We start from the raw sequence: 14,270 nt of genomic DNA, 5'->3' as shown, positions 1-14,270 counted from the left end.
GATTGAGGGCAAAAGAAGAAGGGGACGACAGAGAATGAGGTGGCTGGATGGAGTGACTGAAGCAGTCGGTGCAAACTTAAATGGATTCCGGGGAATGGTAGAGGACAGGAAGGCCTGGAGGATCATTGTCCATGGGGTCACGATGGGTCGGACACGACTTCGCACCTAACAACAACAACAACAACAACAACAACAACAATGCTTGAAGCATATCAGGAAGGAGAAGGGATTTTAAAGACAGGTTTTCTGCTGTTAAGAGCAGGATTAAAGTGGAAATCACAAATCTTGGATAAAAGTGGGCGATAAAGAAATGTAATAATAAATAAATGAATAATTTATCCTCCTTCCCTGTTTGCATGTTATGTGTTTTGTTTAATTGTTTGAAATTAAACAAAACAATTAAACAAAACTGGGAGGACTGGAAAAAACTCCAGAAGATAGAGACAGAGTTCAAAGAGATCTGAACACAATGGAAAAATGGGCAAATGAGAACAAGATGCAATTTAATAAAGATAAGTGTAAAGTGTAAAGTGTAAAGTTCTGCATCTGGGTAGTACACCTGGACTACTGTGTGCAGTTCTGGAGGCCTCACTTCAAGAAGGACATAGATAAAAATGAAAGGGTATCCATCAGAACATCATGGGAAACCTTGTCAAAAGCTTTACTAAAATCCAAGTAAATGACATCAACCGAATTTCCCCGATCCAGCAAACCTGTTACTTAGTCAAAAAAGGAAACCAGGTTGGTCTGACAGGACCTGTTGGAGACAAATCCATGCTGACTTCCTTGGATCACCAAATTGTCCTCCAGATGTTTGCAGATCATTGTATTGTATTGTATTGACTAATTTAAAAAAATAATTCGAACTGTTTCTGAAATAAACCTCACTAGCTTTTCAAAAAGATAAGGACAGCAGCAGTGGATTCTGACTGATTCGAAATGAACTTGACAGCTACTTGTGCTAATGTTGGCTGATATTATTGGGCTCCTAACCAGTCCGTGAGTATGTATGCGGACCTTTTGTCCAGCCATCTCACTCAACACCTTCCTTATGCCATAAGGCAGTGGGAATTAATTTATTTTAAAAGCAGCATTGTGCTTGTCATTCTGCATTAGATTAAAGATGCTCAGAGGTTGCCATTTACATTAGCTTCCTATTTAATTAAAATCTTAACTACTTAAAAGAGGATTTCAAGTGTCTCAATGCATTGAATGCATGTGCATACCAGTGTGTGAATTGTTCATTGGTCTGGCTGTCAACTCTGCCTTTATTGCTCATGTCACCAAATGAATAAAGATTTTGCTTTTGTCACTGTGTCTACTGCAAAGGGTTTCAATTGACATTTCCATTTAACAGGAATGAATGAAGTCCATGGCCTTCCTAGGTACATCAAAATGAAAAACTTGGTAGAAAAATCAAATGCATAAAAATCTTTTCTCTGTGTACAATACAGTTGCATTAAGCAGTGTCAGACCATGAAAGCTTCTGTTCCTGAGGGTGGAAATGTCTTTATTTTGTACAGAAGTGTTTTCTCATAAGAAGAGCTCTGCTGAATCAAACAAATAGTCCATCTACTCCTGTCTCATACAGTGGCGAACTAGTTGCTCTGGAGGACCAACAATAGGGCATAGAACCTGAGACTTTCCCTGATGTTACCTCCTGGCTATGGGATTCAGAGGATTAGAACCTCTAAATGTGGGCATTCCCTCAGTCACCATAGCTAGTAGCCATTGATAAGACTTATTCTCCATGAATCTATCTAATCTTCCTTTAACGTTTTTTATTCCTGTAGCCATCACTACATCCTCTGGCAGCAAATTCACTCTCTGTGTATAATAGAACTTATTTTTGCCCATCCTAAACCTACTGCCCATCAACTTTATCGGATGCCGTTAAATTCTAGTATTTTGGAAGAAGGAGAAAAACCTCTTTGTCAACTCTCTCCACTCCATGCATTATTTTATAAACCCCTTAGACATCTGTTTTCTAAACTGAAAAGTCCCAGATTCTTCAGCCTTTCCCTCATAGGGAAGGGGCTCCAACCTCCAAATCAGCTTGGTTGCCCTCCTCTGTACTTTTTCCAGCTCTGCAATGTCCTTTTGAAGATATGGTGACCAGAACTGTACACAATATGAGGCTGCAACATAAATCTAAGGGCATTACAATTTTGGCTGTTTTATTCTCAATCCTTTTCCTAATAATCCCTAACACAGAATTGGCCTTTTCCCTGTTACAGTACCCTGTGCTGACAATTTCACTTGGCTACCTACTATGACCCCAATACCTTTCTCCCTTCTCAGTCACAGGAAGTTCAGACCCCATTCGCCTATTCTTGAAGTTGGGATTTTTGTCCCAATGTACGCTTGCCAGCATTGAACTTCATTTGCCGCATTGTCCCCCATTCACCCAGTTTGTGATGGTCCTCTTGGAGCTCTTCACAGTCAACCTTGGTTTTCACCATGCTGAATAATATCTGCAAACTTGATTGCATACACTACTCATCCCTTGATCATTTATGAATAAATTAATTAGTAATAGCCCCAATATGAATTCTTGTGAGACTTCATTTCTTATTTTAATACTGACCAACAGGCAAGAGTTGGTGGATGAGGTGAAGGAGGTGGGGACCCTAGGGGGAAGTGACCATGTCCTCATAGAATTCCTTTTGAGATGGGGAGCCAAGGAAGCTTGTAGCCAGACGCGGATGTTGGATTTTCGTAGGGCAAACTTTAATAAACTCAGAGACATGATGAGTGTCATACCATAGACGAGAATGCTGGAAGGGAAGGGAGCATGTGAAGGGTGGGCGCTACTCAAACAGGAGCTATTGCATGCTCAATCAATGACTATCCCAGAAAGACGAAAACACTGCAGGAGCTCTAAGAAGCCTATTTGGATGAACAGAGAACTTCAAGAGGAACAAGCAAAGGAAAATGTTCAGGAAATGGAGGGAAGGACAGAGCTCTAAAGAAGAGTACCTACAGGATACTAGGCACTGTAGATCAATCATAAGAAAGGCCAAAGCTGAGAGTGAACTAAGATTGGCCAGGGAAGCCCATTGTAACAAGAAAAGATTTTTCAGTTATGTGAGGAGCAAACGTAAAGTAAAGGAGGCAATAGGCCCACTGTTGGGTGCGGATGGACAAACTCTAACGGAAGATGCAGAGAAAGCAGAAAGGCTTAGTGCCTATTTTACATCTGTTTTTCCCCACAGGTCAAAGGGTTTAGGCACATCTAGAGATGGCAGTAGCCAAAGGATAGTGTCTGGGTGGCAGGTTAACATGGATAGAGAGGTTGTCGAGAGGCATTTAGCTGCACTGGATGAGTTCAAATCCCCTGGTCAGGATGAAATCCACCCGAGAGTACTCAAAGAACTTTCCAGAGAACTTGCACAGCCCTTGTCCATCATCTTCGGAACCTCTTTAAGGACTGGAGATGTCCCGGAGGACTGGAAGAGAGCAAATGTTATTCCGATCTTCAAAAAAGGGAGGAAGGATGACCCGGGAAACTACAGACCAGTGGGTCTGACCTCTGTTGTGGGGAAGATAATGGAGCAGATATTAAAGGGAGCGATCTGCAAACATCTGGAGGACAATTTGGTGATCCAAGGAAGTCAGCATGGATTTGTCTCCAATAGGTCCTGCCAGACCAACCTGGTTTCCTTTTTTGACCAAGTAACAGGTTTGCTGGATCGGGGAAATTCGGTTGATGTCATTTACTTGGATTTTAGTAAAGCTTTTGACAAGGTTCCCCATGATGTTCTGATGGATAAATTGAAGGACTGCAATCTGGAATTTCAGATAGTCAGGTGGATAGGGAATTGGTTAGAGAACCGCACTCAAAGAGTTGTTGTCAATGGTGTTTCATCAGACTGGAGAGAGGTGAGTAGCGGGGTACCTCAGGGCTCGGTGCTTGGCCCGGTACTTTTTAACATATTTATTAATGATCTAGATGAGGGGGTGGAGGGACTACTCATCAAGTTTGCAGATGACACCATATTGGGAGGACTGGGAAATACTCCGGAAGATAGAGACAGAGTTCAACGAGATCTGAACACAATGGAAAAATGGGCAAATGAGAACAAGATGCAATTTAATAAAGATAAGTGTAAAGTTCTGCATCTGGGTCAGAAAAATGAAAAGCATGCCTACTGGATGGGGGATACGCTTCTAGGTAACACTGTGTGTGAACGAGACCTTGGGGTACTTGTGGATTGTAAACTAAACATGAGCAGGCAGTGTGATGCAGTGGTAAAAAAGGCAAATGCCATTTTGGGCTGTATCAACAGAGGCATCACATCAAAATCACAAGATGTCATAAAGGTAAAGGTAAAGGTATCCCCTGTGCAATCACCGAGTCATGTCTGACCCTTGGGGTGACGCCCTCTAGCGTTTTCTTGGCAGACTCAATACGGGGTGGTTTGCCAGTGCCTTCCCCAGTCATTACCGTTTACCCCCCAGCAAGCTGGGTACTCATTTTACCGACCTCGGAAGGATGGAAGGCTGAGTCAACCTTGAGCCGGCTGCTGGGATTGAACTCCCAGCCTCATGGGCAAAGCTGTCAGACGGCTGCCTTACCACTCTGTGCCACAAGAGGCTCTACAAGATGTCATAGTCCCATTGTATATGGCACTGGTCAAACCATACTTGGAGTACTGTGTGCAGTTCTGGAGGCCTCACTTCAAGAAGGACGTAGATAAAATTGAAAGGGTACAGAGGAAAGCGACGAAGATGATCTGGGGCCAAGGGACCAAGCCCTATGAAGATAGGTTGAGGGACTTGGGAATGTTCAACCTGGAGAAAAGGAGGTTGAGAGGGGACATGATAGCTCTCTATTAAGTATTTGAAAGGTTGTCACTTGGAGGAGGGCAGGATGCTGTTTCTGTTGGCTGCAGAGGAGAGGACACGCAGTAATGGTTTTAAACTTCAAGTACAACGATATAGGTTAGATATCAGGAAAAAAATTTCACAGTCAGAGTAGTTCAGCAGTGGAATAGGCTGCCTAAGGAGGTGGTGAGCTCCCCCTCACTGGCAGTCTTCAAGCAAAGGTTGGATACACACTTTTCTTGGATGCTTTAGGATGCTTAGGGCTAATCCTGCATTGAGCAGGGGGTTGGACTAGATGGCCTGTATGGCCCCTTCCAACTCTATGATTCTATGATTTCCCTCCATTGTGAGAACTGTCCACTCTCTGCTTCCTGTCACTTAACCAGTTTTTGACCAATGAGGTAACTTGCCCTCTTATCTTATGACTGTTAAGTTTATTCAGAAGTCTTTGATAAGGTACCTTGTCAACCCCCTTTTGAAAATTCAGATAGCTAAGGTCATTATTTTCTACATGCTTGTTCACTTTCTTAAAGAACTCCAACGGTAGTGATAAGGACTTCCCTTTGCAGAAGCCACACTGACTTACCCTCAGCAGGTGTCATCCCTATATTTACCATCTTTGATTACAGTTTCTACTTGCCTGGGACAAATGGTAGGCAGACTGGGGTATAATTTCCTGGTTCACCTCTGGATCCTTTTAAAAATGGGTGCAACATTTACTGCTTTCCAGTCTTCTGGTACAGCCGCTAAATTTAGTGATGGGTTGCATAGACAGGGAAGTAGATCATCTATCTCACATCTGAGTTCCTTAAGAACTGTCAGGTATATGCCATCAGAACCGGGAGACTTATTGTTTTTTAATTGTTCTAATAGGACTAGATAGGTCTAGAACCACAAATTGACTCAGGGCACTTCCACACATTGAAAAAAAGAGCATTATGCCCTTGAAATGGTGTAATGCTAAAAAATAATGTACCTACGGCCATTTTTCACGTTCTGTCTCTCTGTTGCCTTCTCGTGCACTCCACACTCCAGCTTGAAATGGAAGAAGAGAGCAACACAATTTACACCACCTGCCAAGCCAGGCAGCCAATCACCTTTCTCTACGTTTTAAATGGCCTGCATTGCCAGTTTTTTTTTTTAAGTAAGAATTCTCTATTGAGACACCTATGCATCTGATTATAGATGAATAGTGCTTTTTTAATGCCACCACTTTTGGAATCATGAGTCTTGAATCTTTTAAAAATGAATCACGTGCCAGATTTTGGGGGGGGGCATTAGAGAGGCATACTTTGTGTTTTAACTGGGGGGTTGCTTTTCCTGAATGATTTAATGTCTGTTTGTTGCTCCAAGCAGTTTGCTTTAAAAAAAGAAATGTCCCTGAGAGAAGGGAGAGGGAGGTGGGCGCGAGGGCGGGAACTGGAGATGGAGACAGCGCTACTTTGGCTCCACAGATTTCCTCGGCATGTGGTTTGCTGGTTGCTTTCCTCTGGATAGTGCTACATAGTTGGGGGAATCCACTTTTTGGGACTCCCCAGCTAGCGCTTTAAAATGGATGTAGCTACCGGTTTGCTGGATGTTTGCGACGTCATGCAAAACCCCCAAAATACAGCATCTGCAGAAGGTAAGCATTTCACTTTATCTCTTGGGTGTGGAATGGCCCTCAGTTTTTCAGTCTTCCGTCTGTTCCACACGCACATGCACTACATATCTGCTTTAGGATTGGGAAGCTGCCTTTTGTTGAGTCAAACTTTGTTCTTTCAACGTTATTCTGATAGGCAGCAGCTCTCCAGGTTCTAAGACAGAGGTTTTGCTGATCACCTGTTCCTTTTAACTGATGGTATGCAGATTGAACCTGGGACCTGCATGCAAATCAGATACTTTACCACTAGCCCACAGCTCCATTCACTAAGACAAGAAAGCGTCTAGGCTCTGCCTAGTTGGGATTACCAGTAGGATGTGCTCCAAACTGAGTCTTCAATCAGCATCATATTAGCTTCCCAAAACAATCTTTCTGTTACCATGCTTGGGTGATGCAACTCTGCATGGAAGCATACAGAGCCAAACTGTGAGGTATAGTGATGGGAGGACCCCCTCCCTGCTCCCCCTCCCTTCACATCTGCAGCTCATCCAGATTCCAGTGAAATAGGCTTGCCTGCTTTGTCTCCCCATGAAGATGGCTCCTGTACATGTTTGGATCTTCATTTACTTCATTTATATCCCCCCTTTCTCCCCCAGTAGGCATCTCAAGCAACTTATGTTGTTCTCCTCTCTCCTCCTCTCCTAGCAACCCTGTGGTGGGGGTTAGACTGAGACTGTGTGACTGGTCCAAGCTCACCTGGCAAACTGCCACAATAGAGGAGAGAGTTGAACCTGTGTCCAAGATCCTAGTCCCACATTCTCACCACTACACCACACTGACTTTCATGATTGCATGCTATTTAGTTGAATGATGTTTAAAATATTTGCCAACAACTCATACAATCCTTAAACCGCCCGCGGTTTAAATAAAGCGCTAAGGGCTAGTGGGGAGGAGTTAGGGCGGGCTCTGTCCGGGATAAAAACTCGGAGGAGTGAATCAGGAGCCGCGAAGCGGCTCCTGATTCGCTCCTCCGAGTGTCAATCCTGGACCGAGGCAATGGGGAGGTGCGCAAAGTGCGCCTCCCCATTGCCTCCTTGGCCGCCATTGCCTCCGCCACGCTGCAGGGAAAGGAGCCAGGCCGCCGCGTCAAAGACGCGGCAGCCCGGCTCCTTTCCACCCAGACAGGCACTCAAGTCTGCCTTCTCCCGGCCGCCAAAGCGGCTGCGTTGCGTCACAGACGCGGCAAGGCCGCTCCGGCGTCCGGGAGCACATTGCCGCTCACTCGCCCTGGACGCTGCCCTACCCCGCCTTCTCCCGCCGCCTGCTACCACCTCGCCGCCGCGCCACCGCCTCTCTGGAGACCAAGACAAGCCTTCGGACCCCTTGCCGTCATCGCTACCGCCGCCCGCCGAACTCTGCCTTCTGCCGGCGGCTCTACCATCGCCGTCGGCCCATGACAGCCCGGGGCGCTCGAAGGACTGCCCTTTGCACGATGCTTCGACAGCCTGCGAGCCCCCAGACAACCTGCGCCCACGGAGAAGCCGCCGCTGGCGCCGTCACCCCAACCCCCAGCGTCCCACACAGCCTTCGCTGGCTGCACCCCACAAAATGGCCATCCGATCCCCTCCTCACCTCCTTCTCCCTGGTTTCTTCGCTGCTTTCTTCGCTCAGGTCAGTCCCCCACTAGACTGCCCCAGCCCCACTGCGCCACCACCTCTGCCCATGCCCATCTTCAGGCTGCGTCCCCGCCCACACACAAACCTTGACAAGTTGCGGGGGAGGAAAGAGAGAGACCTTCTAGCACCTTAGGCTTTGATTCTAGTGATTTAATAAAGTGCCAATATTCTTAATTTGCTTTTTCGGTGTTCTGCAATGCCTGCAAAAAGGAGTTTTTCCACCAGGCCGGGCTACAAGGAAGATCATGCCCCCCCCCCCATAGGATTGGTGGTAGCAATTTCCATCTGAGCTCATACTTCTCCTCCAGAATGAATTACGAGGATTGTTAGAACTGGGATGAGTTTTTTTGCTGCAGCATCTTATCATCAGGGGGCTTTGAACTGTATTAGTATTTTATGTCTGTTTTTATGTCTGTTTTAAAGGGTTTTATTGGGGTTTTATCAAGGCATTGTAACCTGCCTCGAGCCTTCAGGGAGAGGCAGGCAATATATTTAAATAATGAATGAATGAATGAATGAATTCAAATGAGTAGCCGTGTTGGTCTGAAGTAGCACAATAAAATCAGAGTCCAGTAGCACCTTTAAGACCGACAAAGATTTAATCAAGGCGTGAGCTTTCGAGTGCAAGCACCCTTCGTCAGACTATGACGAATTCATAGTCTCATAATTCATAATTCATAATTCATAATTAAGTTGCATAGTAGCTATGCAACTTAAAACAATGAATGAATGAATGAATGAATGAATGAATGAATGAATGAATGAATGAATGCTAACAGAAATGCTCATTGCTTCAGTACAAATATGTTGAGTTCAAATAAAATGTCAAGAGAATGGTATAAAGGTTGGTATAAAGACTGTTCTTAAAATAACATAATACCATAATAATAATAATAATTTGTTACTCCATGCAATAGCCTAAATTTATTTCAAACATTGTTAATACTGAGTCTGTAAGGCATTTTCAATTGGTTTCAGCCAGCAAGGGAACTGTGTCTTGTTTGGAATTCAGGACAATCTGGGAAGTATTTAGGAATGGTTTCTGTATTTTTGCAAAAGAACAAAGAGTAGTGACACCATGCTAGCAGCTATGTGCCTCAGTTGTTGGAGTCAAGATGAGACTTTGAACATCATGGCCTGAAGGATATGCTTTCCACCCATTGTCCTTTTTAAACGTTGTTAACATCAGCCTGATGAAATGCCATGATGTGCCCCAAACCTTGCACAATATTTTGTGTCAATTCGATTAGCCTTAATAAAAGGCATGACACAGTTTTTGTTCTTGTTTGAGTGGGTTGTCAGTGATAAGTCACACTCCAGTTTAATAAAGAATGAAAAGCAGCCAGTAACATATTACTACACTGAGTGCACTTTACCAATGAAAGCATTGGAGTATCTCCTCACAAAATCCATAAACACTTCCTCAATGGCAAAGGCATGCCTAGCTTGGCTTTGCCTGTCCTGAAATGGAAGCTCTCTCCCCAGCTCCCGCCTTCTGCTTATTCACAGCCGTGGTGGTCACTGTCAAGGGGTTTGGAGCTCAAGTGAGCTTGGTGATTCCTCACTGAGGACCATAAAGGAACTTAAAGCACATTTGCCCTCTGAGGTTCTACCCCCCCCCCCGCTACACACACACACACATACCCCTTATTTTTTGTGCTCAAATCAGAAATTAACAACAAAAAGGGGGGGATGAGGTTTTGGCAGCTCCCTTGGCATCACCAACATTTTGTAAAAAGACTAATTGCCAAGTAACGTATGCATGTGGGACCATTAGTAATTCTGTAGCTATGCAACTTAAAACAGTGATGTATGATTTATAGCTTTAATAATGTTCTGAAGGCTCTTAAATTTTAATCACTTGCAAGATCCTTTTTAATATTCAATTACTTTATTAACTAATTAGGTCACTTGCTGAAAAAACACATAAGGCTGGTGCTATATTAATATCAGCTGAGCATCACAGAATACCTTTGAAATAGTTTATTTATTTTAAACAGATCATTAAGAGGCTACCATTAATAAACCACAAATCCTGTATACAGAGCCCTATGGTTGCTTGATAAACACAGTCACTCACACACCAGATTTAACAGGAGTTAATTCATGGTGTCTACTTGGCTTTCTTTTATAAAACAACCTACAGATTAGTCTACAAGTGTTGTTGGAAGTACAGACAGTAGTACTAACCAGGACGGCTTTTCATTAGCTTCATAAGGCATACTGGTTCATTCAGTCCTGGAAATAAGGATGTGGCAATCATTTATGCCTTGGTAACATCACAGACTGATCACTGCCAGTTTCGAAGCTGAAATTGGCTCCTTCCTGCTAGATCACACCAAAATCCATCTAGTCTAGCCCTGTTTCTATATGGACCCACCTAAGCACCTCTGAGAAGTTCACCAGCAGGATATACAAAACCTTGTTTGCTGTTATTTCTTATTTGAATGCTTCTGGCATTCAAGGGAAATGCTGTTTCTGAACATGGTGGTTCCATTTAACCATGAGGGCTAACAGATTTTGCCAGACACATTCTCCATGAATTTGACTAATCTCCATTCAATAAAAGAATGCAGTCCTACCATTCCATAGAGAGAGAAAAAAACTTTATTAATTAATACTTCTGGCTCAGGTTTGAAGGTTTCTGCCAAATTAACAAAACCAAAATGAAATCAGTATCCTGTTCATTATAGCAACCTCTGCTTGAAGACTGCCAGTGAGAGGGAGCTCACCACCTACTTAGGCAGCCTATTCCACTGCTGAACTACTCTGACTGTGAACATGTTTTTTCCTGATATCTAGCCTACATCATTGTTCTTGTAGTTTAAACCTATTACTGTGTTTCCTTTTCTCTGCAGCCAATGGGAACAGCATCCTGCCCTCCTCCAAGTGACAACCTTTCAAATACTTAAAGAGGGCTATCATGTCCCCTTTCAACCTCCTTTTCTCCAGGCTGAACATTCCCAAGTCCCTCAACCTATCTTCATAGGGCTTGGTCCCTTGGCCCCAGATCATCCTCGTCGCTCTCCTCTGTACCCTTTCAATTTTATCTACATCCTTCTTGAAGTGAGGCCTCCAGAACTGCACACAGTACTCCAGGTGTGGTCTGACCAGTGCCGTATACAATGGGACAATGACATATTGTGATTTTGATGTGATGCCCCTGTTGATACAGCCCAAAATGCCATTTGCCTTTTTTACCGCTGCATCACAATGCCTGCTCATGTTTAGTTTACAATCCACAAGTACACAATCCACAATCGTTCACACACAGGGGCTTTACGCACCGGGATCTTTGTTGCAAATTGGTCACTGAATGAAAAATCGCCATTTAAAATAGTGGAATTCGTCGTTATGCATACCTGCCTTTGTAGTGGTATCCAGTTGCGTTTTGTAGCGTTTCCCACAGGCTTCCGGTCTCCGCAGAAATCGCTAGAAAGGAAGCGCTATTGCTGAGCTCGTCCCGCCCCTGGCCGTCAAGCAGCCAATGGGCAGCCGTTAGCATGCTCCCAAACAGCCCCTTTCCCTTTAAGAAAGGTTTTTTTTTTAAAAAAACACACCCATTGTAACGAATCTGTGTAGATTCGTTGCAACGGAGAGACCCATCCAGCTGCCTAATGTGTTTGAGCTGTCGTTTGATCGTATGATCGTTGGCACGCTGCCTCGAGTGAAAAGAAAAAAATCCCCCCTCCCCCTCCTCTCACGGGCCGATTTTCGGCTGAATGACTGTGTTAAATGTGTGTGCTTAGTGACTGAAGGGGAGGGACTGAAGCCGGGGAAGCCTCTGTTTGAGCTGTCATTTGATCTTTTTGGGATTCCCCTGAAAGCGCTACAACGAAGCGCTTTTTGCTGATCGGTTTCAGGAGTGTTGCAGATTGTCTACGACGTCGTGCGTTAAGGCAAATCAATAGCGTTTCCAATTAGCAACCATTGTGCGATTTTGAAGCCGTGCAAAAAGCCCCACAGTGTTACCTAGAAGTGTATCCCCCATCCAGTAGGCATGCTTTTCATTTTTCTGACCCAGATGCAGAACTTTACACTTATCTTTATTAAATTGCATCTTGTTCTCATTTGCCCATTTTTCCATCGTGTTCAGATCTCGTTGAACACGATGAATAGTCCTTCCACCCCCACATCTAGATCATTAATCAATATGTTTAAAAGTACCGGACCGAGCACCAAGCTCTGAGGTACCCCACTACTCACCTCCCTCCAGTCTGATGAAACACCATTGACAACAACTCTTTGAGTGCGGTTCTCGAACCAATTCCCTATCCACCTAACTATCTGAAAATCCAGATTGCAGTCCTTCAATTTATCCATCAGAACATATCAAAAGCTTTACTAAAATCCAAGTAAACGACATCAACCGAATTTCCACGATCCAGCAAACCTGTTACTTGGTCAAAAAAGGAAACCAGGTTGGTCTGACAGGACCATGCTGACTTCCTTGGATCACCAAATTGTCCTCCAGATGTTTGCAGATCGCTCCCTTTAATATCTACTCCATTATCTTACCCACAACAGAGGTCAGTCTCACTGGTCTGTAGTTTCATGAGTCATCCTTCCTTCCTTTTTTGAAGATTGGAATAATGTTTGCCCTCTTCCAGTCCTCCGGGACATCTCCAGTCCTTAAAGAGGTCCCGAAGATGATGAACAAGGGCTGTGCAAGTTCTCTGGAAAGTTCTTTGAGCACTCTCGGGTGCATTTCATCCAGCCCAGGGGATCTGAATTCATCCAGTGCAGCTAAATGCCTCTCGACAACCTCTCTGTCCATGTCAACCTGCCACCCAGACACTATCTCTTGGCTACTGCCATCTCTAGATGTTCCTAAACCCTTTGACCTGTGGGAAAAAACAGATGTAAAATAGGCGCTGAGCCTTTCTGTTTTCTTTGCATCCTCTGTTAGAGTTTGTCCATCCGCACCCAACAGTGGGCCTATTGCCTCCTTTACGTTTGCTTCTCACATAACTGAAAAATCTTTTCTTCTTACAGTGGGCTTCCCTGGACAATCTTAGCTCACTCTCAGCTTTGGCCTTTCCGATGATTGATCTACAGTGCCTAGTAACCTGTAGGTACTCTTCTTTATAGCTCTGTCCTTCCCTCCATTTCCTGAACATTTTCCTTTTCTTTCTTAGTTCCTCTTGATGTTCTCTGTTCATCCAAAGAGGCTTCTTAGAGCTCCTGCAGTGTTTTCGTCTTTCTGGGATAGTCATTGATTGAGCATGCAATAGCTCTTGTTTGAGTAGCGCCCACCCTTCACATGCTCCCTTCCCTTCCAGCATTCTCGTCCAGCATTCTCTGTAAGAATCACTCTTCCTGCCTCTGGTGTTGTTTTAACTCCAAGTGGTTTTCAGGGTTGGATCCCATGATTCCTCAAGCACAAAGAGGGACACGGTTGATATCACATATCTTTGTGCTTGAAGGATCATGGGATCCAACCCTGATGTACAGTTCAGTCTTTCCCCCTCTACACTATTACACTACATCAGCGGTCCCCAACCTTTTCCAGGTTAAGGACTGCTTCTGGGGGTGGGGGAGAGCCGGCGGCCTGGGCGCTGCACACGTGCGGCAGTGCTGCACAAATGTGCATGTGCGGAGCTGCCGTGTATGTGCATTTGTGCCACCAGCAGGGCGCAAACGTGTATGTGCAGCAGCGCTATGCAAATGAGCAATCATGGAGTTGCTGCGTGTGTATGTTTGCACCCCGCCGGCAGGCGCAAACGCACACGCGTGGCAACTCCATGCAAACGTGCATGTGCAGAGATGCTGCACATGCGCACTTGCATCCATCAGAGGTGCAAATGCACATGCGCGGCAGCTCCGCCGGCATCCTGTTCATTATAGCATTCCTGTAGTGCAGTGACCCCCAACCCTCGGTTTTCAGCCCGGTGCCGGGCTGCTGGCGGCCATGCCTGCCTCTTCCCCCCCCCCACAGCGAGAAGCTCACCGGGCCGCAAGCGAAGCGGCCTAGCGAGCTTCTCGCTGTGGGGGGGGGGAGGCACGGCCACCGGCGGCCCAGCACTGGGCTTCAAACCGGGGGTTGGGGGTCACTGCACTACAGGAATGCTATAATGAACAGGATACTGATTTCATTTTGTTAGAAAGCTTCAAACTTGAGCCAGAAGGAAAAGTGGTATATATATATTTTAATTAATAAAGGTTGTTTCCTGGGGTAACAACCT

The sequence above is a fragment of the Paroedura picta genome, chromosome 3, assembly GCF_049243985.1.
Source record: "Paroedura picta isolate Pp20150507F chromosome 3, Ppicta_v3.0, whole genome shotgun sequence".
NCBI lineage: Eukaryota > Metazoa > Chordata > Lepidosauria > Squamata > Gekkonidae > Paroedura > Paroedura picta.
This window is presented reverse-complemented; position numbering follows the sequence as displayed.